Source organism: Coregonus lavaretus (assembly GCF_964263955.1).
Source record: "Coregonus lavaretus genome assembly, chromosome: 9".
NCBI lineage: Eukaryota > Metazoa > Chordata > Actinopteri > Salmoniformes > Salmonidae > Coregonus > Coregonus lavaretus.
Window position 1 is genome coordinate 6,575,961 of NC_139996.1, and position 10,420 is coordinate 6,586,380.

The window sequence follows — 10,420 nt, forward strand, 5'->3', positions numbered from 1 at the left end:
CATTTACCTAATTGAAAAGACTCTGAACGCATCAAATGCTGCAAATATATTTTGTAATTTATCACTCTGATCTTAAAGGCGCACGTCGACAGAAATATACAATACCGTTCAAAAGTTTGGGGTCACTTAGAAATGTCCTTGTTTTCGAAAGAAAAGCAATTGTTTTGTCCATTAAAATAAATAAAAGAGTTTCAGATTTTTTTTTTTTGTTTATGGCCATTTTGAGCCTGTAATCAAACCCACAATTGCTGATGCTCCAGATACTCAACTAGTCTCAAGAAGGACAGTTTTATTGCTTCTTTAATCAGCACAACAGTTTTCAGCTGTGCTAACATAATTGCAAAAGGGTTTTCTAATAATCAATTAGCCTTTTAAAATGATAAACTTGGATTAGCAAACACAACGTGCCATTGGAACACAGGACTGATGGTTGCTGATAATGGGCCTCTGTACGCTTATGTAGATATTCCATTAAAAATCAGCCGTTTCCAGCTACAATAGCCATTTACAACATTAACAATGTCTACACTGTATTTCTGATCAATTTGATGTTATTTTAATGGACAAAAAAATTGCTTTTCTTTCGAAAACAAGGAAATTTCTAAGTGACCCCAAACTTTTGAACGGTAGTATGTATAAATAAGTATATAAAAATAAATATGAATAAAATAAAATGTATTATATTTTTTTTGGGGGGGCAACGGAAAACAAAATATGAGCGGATGCATGTAAGATACAAAATGGAAAGCAGTCTTAAGCTAAAACAGGAATATCAAGTGATCGGTAGAAGAAGTAAGGTCAAGCAGCATATTTCTATACAACCTTTCAACGCTTCCGCAGAAAAATACACAAACTACCAGACGCACCCCTCTTCTAATACTCTATTCCTTCCATCTCTAACGTGACTGATTGAGAAAGGGTGTGTTTCGTACATTCACTCTGGCAATCTACTCCGATATCAGAGTGCAAACGACCTATCACCCGGTTGATTTGTGTGTCAGCAAACATTGGCTAAAAAAAACGGAATTCAATTGTTGCCAGAATCACAGTTGGACAAATGTTGGAGTGGGAGTGGGTGTGGGAGTGGGAGTGGGAGTGGGAGTAGGAGTAGGAGTAGGAGTGGGAGTGGGAGTGGGCGTGGGAGTGGGAGTGGGAGTGGGAGTGGGAGTGGGAGTGGGAGTGGGAGTGGGAGTGGGAGTGGGTGTGGGAGTGGGAGTGGGTGTGGGAGTGGGAGTGGGAGTGGGTGTGGGAGTGGGAGTGGGAGTGGGAGTGGGAGTGGGAGTGGGAGTGGGTGTGGGTGTGGGAGTGGGAGTGGGAGTGGGAGTGGGAGTGGGAGTGGGAGTGGGAGTGGGAGTGGGAGTGGGTGTGGGAGTGGGTGTGGGAGTGGGAGTGGGTGTGGGAGTGGGAGTGGGTGTGGGAGTGGGAGTGGGAGTGGGAGTGGGAGTGGGAGTGGGAGTGGGAGTGGGAGTGGGTGTGGGAGTGGGAGTGGGAGTGGGAGTGGGAGTGGGAGTGGGAGTGGGAGTGGGAGTGGGAGTGGGAGTGGGAGTGGGAGTGGGAGGGAGTGGGAGTGGGAGTGGGAGTGGGAGTGGGAGTGGGAGTGGGAGTGGGAGTGGGAGTGGGAGTGGGAGTGGGAGTGGGAGTGGGAGTGGTGCTTCCAGGCAGCCGCTCGAGAGTAGCATGTGTTCCAATGTTTGAAATGTCTGTTTTTTATAGTAGTTTTTTTGTCGCACTGCATATTATCCTGGTCTTTTAACGGATTAAGCACGGCTCTGATAACGATGGGTTGTGCAAACGTTTTGGAATACATTTTCTACAGATTGACAAAAAACATGCACCTCCACTGGCATCACATATCCGAGACAAACTTCAGTGCTTCGGGATAACGCACGCAAGAAGCCGGGTGATAGGGACTACAGCTGGTAGGGTGAGAGGGACTACAGCTGGTAGGGTGAGAGGGACTACAGCTGGTAGGGTGATAGGTAATACAGCTGGTAGGGTGATAGATAATACAGCTGGTAGGGTGAGAGAGACTACAGCTGGTAGGATGAGAGGGACTACAGCTGGTAGGGTGATAGGGACTACAGCTGGTAGGGTGATAGGGACTACAGCTGGTAGGGTGAGAGGGACTACAGCTGGTAGGGTGAGAGGGACTACAGCTGGTAGGGTGAGAGGGACTACAGCTGGTAGGGTGAGAGGGACTACAGCTGGTAGGGTGATAGGGACTACAGCTGGTAGGATGATAGGGACTACAGCTGGTAGGATGATAGGGACTACAGCTGGTAGGGTGAGAGGGACTACAGCTGGTAGGGTGAGAGGGACTACAGCTGGTAGGGTGAGAGGGACTACAGCTGGTAGGGTGATAGATAATACAGCTGGTAGGGTGATAGGGACTACAGCTGGTAGGATGAGAGGGACTACAGCTGGTAGGGTGAGAGGGACTACAGCTGGTAGGGTGATAGGGACTACAGCTGGTAGGGTGAGAGGGACTACAGCTGGTAGGGTGATAGATAATACAGCTGGTAGGGTGATAGGGACTACAGCTGGTAGGGTGAGAGGGACTACAGCTGGTAGGATGAGAGGGACTACAGCTGGTAGGGTGAGAGGGACTACAGCTGGTAGGGTGATAGGGACTACAGCTGGTAGGGTGAGAGGGACTACAGCTGGTAGGGTGAGAGGGACTACAGCTGGTAGGGTGATAGGGACTACAGCTGGTAGGGTGAGAGGGACTACAGCTGGTAGGGTGATAGATAATACAGCTGGTAGGGTGAGAGGGACTACAGCTGGTAGGATGAGAGGGACTACAGCTGGTAGGGTGATAGATAATACAGCTGGTAGGGTGATAGGGACTACAGCTGGTAGGATGAGAGGGACTACAGCTGGTAGGGTGATAGATAATACAGCTGGTAGGGTGAGAGGGACTACAGCTGGTAGGGTGAGAGGGACTACAGCTGGTAGGGTGATAGATAATACAGCTGGTAGGGTGATAGGGACTACAGCTGGTAGGGTGAGAGGGACTACAGCTGGTAGGGTGATAGATAATACAGCTGGTAGGGTGATAGGGACTACAGCTGGTAGGGTGAGAGGGACTACAGCTGGTAGGGTGATAGATAATACAGCTGGTAGGGTGATAGGGACTACAGCTGGTAGGGTGAGAGGGACTACAGCTGGTAGGGTGATAGATAATACAGCTGGTAGGGTGAGAGGGACTACAGCTGGTAGGGTGATAGGGACTACAGCTGGTAGGATGATAGGGACTACAGCTGGTAGGGTGAGAGAGACTACAGCTGGTAGGGTGATAGGGACTACAGCTGGTAGGATGATAGGGACTACAGCTGGTAGGGTGAGAGGGACTACAGCTGGTAGGATGATAGGGACTACAGCTGGTAGGGTGAGAGAGATTACAGCTGGTAGGGTGATAGGGACTACAGCTGGTAGGGTGAGAGGGACTACAGCTGGTAGGGTGATAGATAATACAGCTGGTAGGGTGATAGGGACTACAGCTGGTAGGGTGAGAGGGACTACAGCTGGTAGGGTGATAGGGACTACAGCTGGTAGGGTGAGAGGGACTACAGCTGGTAGGGTGATAGGGACTACAGCTGGTAGGATGAGAGGGACTACAGCTGGTAGGGTGAGAGGGACTACAGCTGGTAGGGTGATAGGGACTACAGCTGGTAGGGTGAGAGGGACTACAGCTGGTAGGGTGATAGGGACTACAGCTGGTAGGATGAGAGGGACTACAGCTGGTAGGGTGAGAGGGACTACAGCTGGTAGGGTGAGAGGGACTACAGCTGGTAGGGTGAGAGGGACTACAGCTGGTAGGGTGAGAGGGACTACAGCTGGTAGGGTGAGAGGGACTACAGCTGGTAGGGTGAGAGGGACTACAGCTGGTAGGGTGAGAAGGACTACAGCTGGTAGGGTGAGAGGGACTACAGCTGGTAGGGTGATAGGGACTACAGCTGGTAGGATGAGAGGGATACAGCTGGTAGGATGAGAGGGACTACAGCTGGTAGGGTGAGAGGGACTACAGCTGGTAGGGTGAGAGGGACTACAGCTGGTAGGATGAGAGGGACTACAGCTGGTAGGGTGATAGGGACTACAGCTGGTAGGGTGATAGGGACTACAGCTGGTAGGATGAGAGGGACTACAGCTGGTAGGATGAGAGGGACTACAGCTGGTAGGGTGAGAGGGACTACAGCTGGTAGGGTGAGAGGGACTACAGCTGGTAGGGTGAGAGAGACTACAGGAGGAGGACAATGCTGACAATATAAGGTAAAATACCTACAATACATCGAAAACACAACCGTTCACGTGAATGCAGAGTTCTAACTGAATGATGTAATGTCGCAAAATACATTTTTAAAAAAATGCCCCAGAGACTCCGAATGTGCTTGTTTGTAATTCAAGATAATTGATAAACAAAAGTGGATGAATTTGAACGGCTTCTTCAATCAGTACATGTAGACATTGGATGTGTCACTGAAACACGGGCCCACAAAAACATCCCAGATGGATCTCTCTTCATACAACACTATCAGCTGTTCAGAAATGACAGGTCCAGAGAGGGGGGCGTGGCTATGTATGTGAATCACAGTATGCAGGCAAAGAGAAGAACTGACCCAGAGAAAGAGGAGTTTGAGTGTGTGTGGCTTCAGCTCCATCCTAAACGACTCTCCAGCTCAGTTTCATCTCTGGTAGTGGGAGTGCTCTAACATCCACCATGGGCACATGACAAAAACACTGCAGCAGAACACTGTGGATTATCTCATAAACACTGTCCATGTGATCAGGATGTCCCCTCCCCAAATGGGTCTCATCCTGTGTGGAGACTTTAATCACCTGCCCATCAAAGATGCTGACAAATTCCCATCCAGACATTAAACAAGTGGTCAAAGACAAGACCAGAGGGGACTCCATCCTAGATCTGATCATTACAAATCTGGGACTCCGTCTTAGTTCTGATCATTACCAATCTGGGAATCCATTTTAGATCTGATCATAAAAAATCTGAAGAATCACTACAACACCCCCACTGTACTTGGTCCTCTCGGATCCAGTGATCACAAATGTCTGCTGTTCTCCCAAAACACAGAGAAGCGAGGTGCAGCGGAATAAAGGACATCTGGTCACCCAGAACAGAAAGGAGGCTTTGGCATATAGGAGGTGGAAAGCATAGATGCAAAGGTGGAGACGTTCAACTCCTGCATTCAAACAGCACTTGATGTATGCATGCCAATAAGAAATAAGAAAACAACAACACTGGACAAGCCCTGGATGACTGAAAGAATAAAGGCTGCCATCAGGAAAAGAGAGAAGATTTTAAACAGATGGGAAAAATGTTTACATTTTTACATTTACATTTTAGTTATTTAGCAGACGCTCTTATCCAGAGCGACTTACAGTTATGAATACATATCTTTTTTTTTTATACTGGCCCCCCGTGGGAATCGAACCCACAACCCTGGCGTTGCAAACGCCATGCTCTATCAACTGAGCTACATCCCTGCCGGCCATTCCCTCCCCTACCCTGGACGACGCTGGGCCAATTGTGCGCCGCCCATGAGTCTCCCGGTCGCGGCCGGCTGCGACAGAGCCTGGATTCGAACCAGGATCTCTAGTGGCACAGTTAGCACTGCGATGCAGTGCCTTAGACCACTGCACCACTCAGGGTATGTCTCTATAAGCTTGGCGTTTAGTCATTTTAGTCATTTAGCAGAGGCTCTTATCCAGAGCGACTTACAGTTAGTGAGTGCATACATTATACTGGCCCCCCGTGGGAATCGAACCCACAACCCTGGCTTTGCAAACACCATGCTATAACAACTGAGCTACACGGGGCCTTGCCGTCTTCCCCCTGTCCATGCCTACAAGGCAGGTTAAGCTGTGCAGCATTGGCCAGATAAAGCAAGCTCTGACCCGACCCAGCCCACGTAAAGCGTGTGGGCCTGATGGCATTCCAGCCTGGCTACTAAAAGAGCAGAAGATCTAGCCCTTGTCCTCACACACATTGTTACCACGTCCTACTGGCAGGGGACTGTTCCTGCTGCCTGGAAGACTGCCAATGCGTGTCCCATACCTAAAGTGTCAAACCCAGGTACAACGAGTGACTGGAGGCCCATCTCTCTCTTCATGCCTTGGAAAAATCCAGGAGAGGTTCATCATAAAACAGCTCATGCCAACAGTTCTACCTAAGTGCACGAATCAGTATGCCCACCTCCCAAAGTCCAGCACTACTACCGCCCTTGTGAAAGCCACACACTACTGGCTGACAGCTACAGACTCCAGAAAACCAGCAGGTGAGGGTGTTACTTGCTGGTATGTCCAAAGCCTTTGATGGAGTAGATCAGGCAAAGCTCCTGCAACATCTGTCTGACATTGAACTGTGTCCAAGGTTACTAGCCTGGCTCCACAGCTACACCACCGGAAGAAGGCAGAGGGTGATGGCAACTGGGAAGATGGCGCCAACAGACATGGCAGCTCTGCTTCTAGCTCCTAAGCAACTTTGCAGTATTGAGTTTTTTTCTGTGTTATTTCTTACATCATTAGCCCAGAACGTTTTTTGTGTTATATATTTCTTAATTCCATTCTTTTACTTTTAGATTTGTGTGTATTGTTGTGAATTGTTAGATACTACTGCACTGTTGGAGCTAGAAACACAAGCATTTCTCTACACCCACAATAACATCTGCTAAATATGTGTATGTGACCAATAAAATGTGATTTTATTTTATTTTATTTGAAATGGCACATTTAGCCCTTGGTCTGGTGTGCCACAAGGGGGCGTGGTTTCAGCATATCTGTTTCTCCTTCACATGTCCACCCGAAAAGTTGTCTTCAGGGACACTCTGGACACTGGGTATGCAGACGATGTAGGGCTGTCTCGAGCCATACCATTAACCAGCATCCAAGAGGACACTTCCATGGGCTTGGAGACAAAGCAGCTGGAAGAGTGGGTCACATCCAACAACATGCTCCTGAATGGGAAAAAGTCTGTGGAAATTGGGATATGTTTTTCTAGAGATCATCCACAACCCGCACCATTAATCCTAGGAGGACAGGAAGTACCAGTGGTAACAACAACAAAGTATCTTGGTTTTCATCTAGACTCTAACCTCAGTGGTGACACACGTGGAGCAGTCAGTGAGGAAGGCCTCAAAACGCCTGCACATTTTGACTGTTCTTGCTAGAAATGGCCTACCCACTGAAGATCTGGTCACAGTCTATACTACACTGGCCAGGCATTGTCTGGAATACGGTAGAGTGCTGTTAGTTGGATGCAGTAAAAAGCAGCAGGCCCAACTAGACAGGGTGCAGAGGAGGGCCTTGAGGTTCATCTCCAGAGGTGGAGCAGTCCAACCACAGCTCCCGTCACTGCCGAGCAGGCGAGAGAAGGCTGCAGTGCACCTGGTGAAGGACATGCACACTCTTGACCATCCACTGAATGACCTGCTCCCTCCAAAAAGAGGTATCTGCACCACCACGCTCCTGAGAAACAGCCACGAACTGTCCTGTATAACTGTCCTGTATAACTGTCCTGTAAAACTGTCCTGTATAACTGTCCTGTATAACTGTCCTGTATAACTGTCCTGTATAACTGTCCTGTATAACTGTCCTGTAAAACTGTCCTGTAAAACTGTCCTGTATAACTGTCCTGTATAACTGTCCTGTATAACTGTCCTGTATAACTGTCCTGTAAAACTGTCCTGTATAACTGTCCTGTAAAACTGTCCTGTATAACTGTCCTGTAAAACTGTCCTGTATAACTGTCCTGTAAAACTGTCCTGTATAACTGTCCTGTATAACTGTCCTGTATAACTGTCCTGTATAACTGTCCTGTATAACTGTCCTGTAAAACTGTCCTGTAAAACTGTCCTGTATAACTGTCCTGTATAACTGTCCTGTATAACTGTCCTGTATAACTGTCCTGTAAAACTGTCCTGTATAACTGTCCTGTAAAACTGTCCTGTATAACTGTCCTGTAAAACTGTCCTGTATAACTGTCCTGTAAAACTGTCCTGTATAACTGTCCTGTATAACTGTCCTGTATAACTGTCCTGTATAACTGTCCTGTAAAACTGTCCTGTATAACTGTCCTGTATAACTGTCCTGTATAACTGTCCTGTAAAACTGTCCTGTATAACTGTCCTGTATAACTGTCCTGTAAAACTGTCCTGTATAACTGTCCTGTAAAACTGTCCTGTATAACTGTCCTGTATAACTGTCCTGTATAACTGTCCTGTATAACTGTCCTGTAAAACTGTCCTGTATAACTGTCCTGTATAACTGTCCTGTAAAACTGTCCTGTATAACTGTCCGTACGAACCGCCTGTGAAACGCCCCTCTACCCAATGCTGTCAGACTGTATAATAACTCTAGATCTTAAATGCTTTCCCTCAAAAATTCTATTTTTTACAATCACATTTTAACAGTTCAATTTCCATCATGAAAAATTGTTTCAAGTGTTCTGTATTCTATTTATGTCACGTATTATGTGTTATGGAATTGAAATGAGTGTTATTCAATTCTTGGTCATGTAAATTCTGCATTTCTTCAGTTTTATCTGTGAGCAAGACTAAATCGACTCAAACTCAAACTCAGTTAAAGTCATTAACCCTCGAGATAACATGAAAACAGTATAACCAACTAAGCCTTTAAAATGGTCAGAATAATTTGTCTGAAAGTAGCTAGCCTGAGTTAGCTTGGGTGCTTGACTGCCGTTGTGAGGTCAGAACGCTCGGATCAACCCTACTCCCATACACTCCTCGGCCAGAGCGTCCAGTGTGCGCGTGAACGCCATGAGTTTACGAACGGCCCAAAACGCACTCTGACACTCCAGAGTGAATTTAAAAACACACCCTGAATGTGTCCTGTAATTAAAGTCAGAGGACAAAAAGAAAAGAAGAAAAGAAATGGTGCGGGAAGAGAGAGTCTCCGCCTCTTTCTGTGTTTTACATTCAGCTGTGGTGGAAGAGAGAGTCTCTGCCTCTTTCTGTGTTTACATTCAGCTGTGGTGGAAGAGAGAGTCTCTGCCTCTTTCTGTGTTTTACATTCAGCTGTGGTGGAAGAGAGAGTCTCTGCCTCTTTCTGTGTTTTACATTTAGATGTGGTGGAAGAAAGAGTATCCGCCTCTTTCTGTGTTTTACATTCAGCCGTGGTGGAAGAGAGAGTCTCCGCCTCTTTCTGTGTTTTATATTCAGCTGTGGTGGAAGAGAGAGTCTCCGCCTCTTTCTGTGTTTTACATTCACATGTGGTGGAAGAGAGAGTCTCTGCCTCTTTCTGTGTTTTACATTTAGATGTGGTGGAAGAGAGAGTCTCTGCCTCTTTCTGTGTTTTACATTCAGCTGTGGTGGAAGAGAGAGTCTCTGCCTCTTTCTGTGTTTTACATTTAGATGTGGTGGAAGAAAGAGTATCCGCCTCTTTCTGTGTTTTACATTCAGCCGTGGTGGAAGAGAGAGTCTCCGCCTCTTTCTGTGTTTTACATTCAGCTGTGGTGGAAGAGAGAGTCTCCGCCTCTTTCTGTGTTTTACATTCAGCTGTGGTGGAAGAGAGAGTCTCTGCCTCTTTCTGTGTTTTACATTCACATGTGGTGGAAGAGAGAGTCTCTGCCTCTTTCTGTGTTTTACATTCACATGTGGTGGAAGAGAGAGTCTCTGCCTCTCTGTGTTTTACATTCACATGTGGTGGAAGAGAGAGTCTCTGCCTCTCTATGTGTTTTACATTCAGCCGTGGTGGAAGAGAGAGTCTCTGCCTCTTTCTGTGTTTTACATTCAGCTGTGGTGGAAGAGAGAGTCTCTGCCTCTTTCTGTGTTTTACATTCACATGTGGTGGGAGAGTCTCTGCCTCTTTCTGTGTTTTACATTCAGCTGTGGTGGAAGAGAGAGTCTCTGCCTCTTTCTGTGTTTTACAGGTTCAATCTTTCATGATCAGCCTAATCTTCCCTGAAGAAGCCTGCCTCCTCTCTTTCCACCTCCTTCACTCTCTTCAATCTTCCATTTCAGAACGATCTGAATTGATAGATAGAAAGGACCCCAAGATGGAACATTGAAATGTTCGCTTTTCTTTCATGGAGGCACCTGGCTGTCATGATATCCCAATTCCATTAGCGTCATATCTCCATCTCACCACCTCTCTCTCCATCTCACCACCTCTCTCTCTATCTCTACATCTCTCTTGCTTTCTCCTGATCTTCATCTCTCCTTCCGTTCATCTCTCCATCTCTCACTCTCTCCATCCCCCTCTCTCTCCATCTCCATATCTCAGCCCCTGGAGGGCACACTCAGCCTGTGGCCTTCTGCCTAATGGTACACATCAACACATGTCAACACTCCTGGATAATTCAGTCACTCACACAAACACACACACACACACACACACACACACACACACACACACACACACACACACACACACACACACACACACA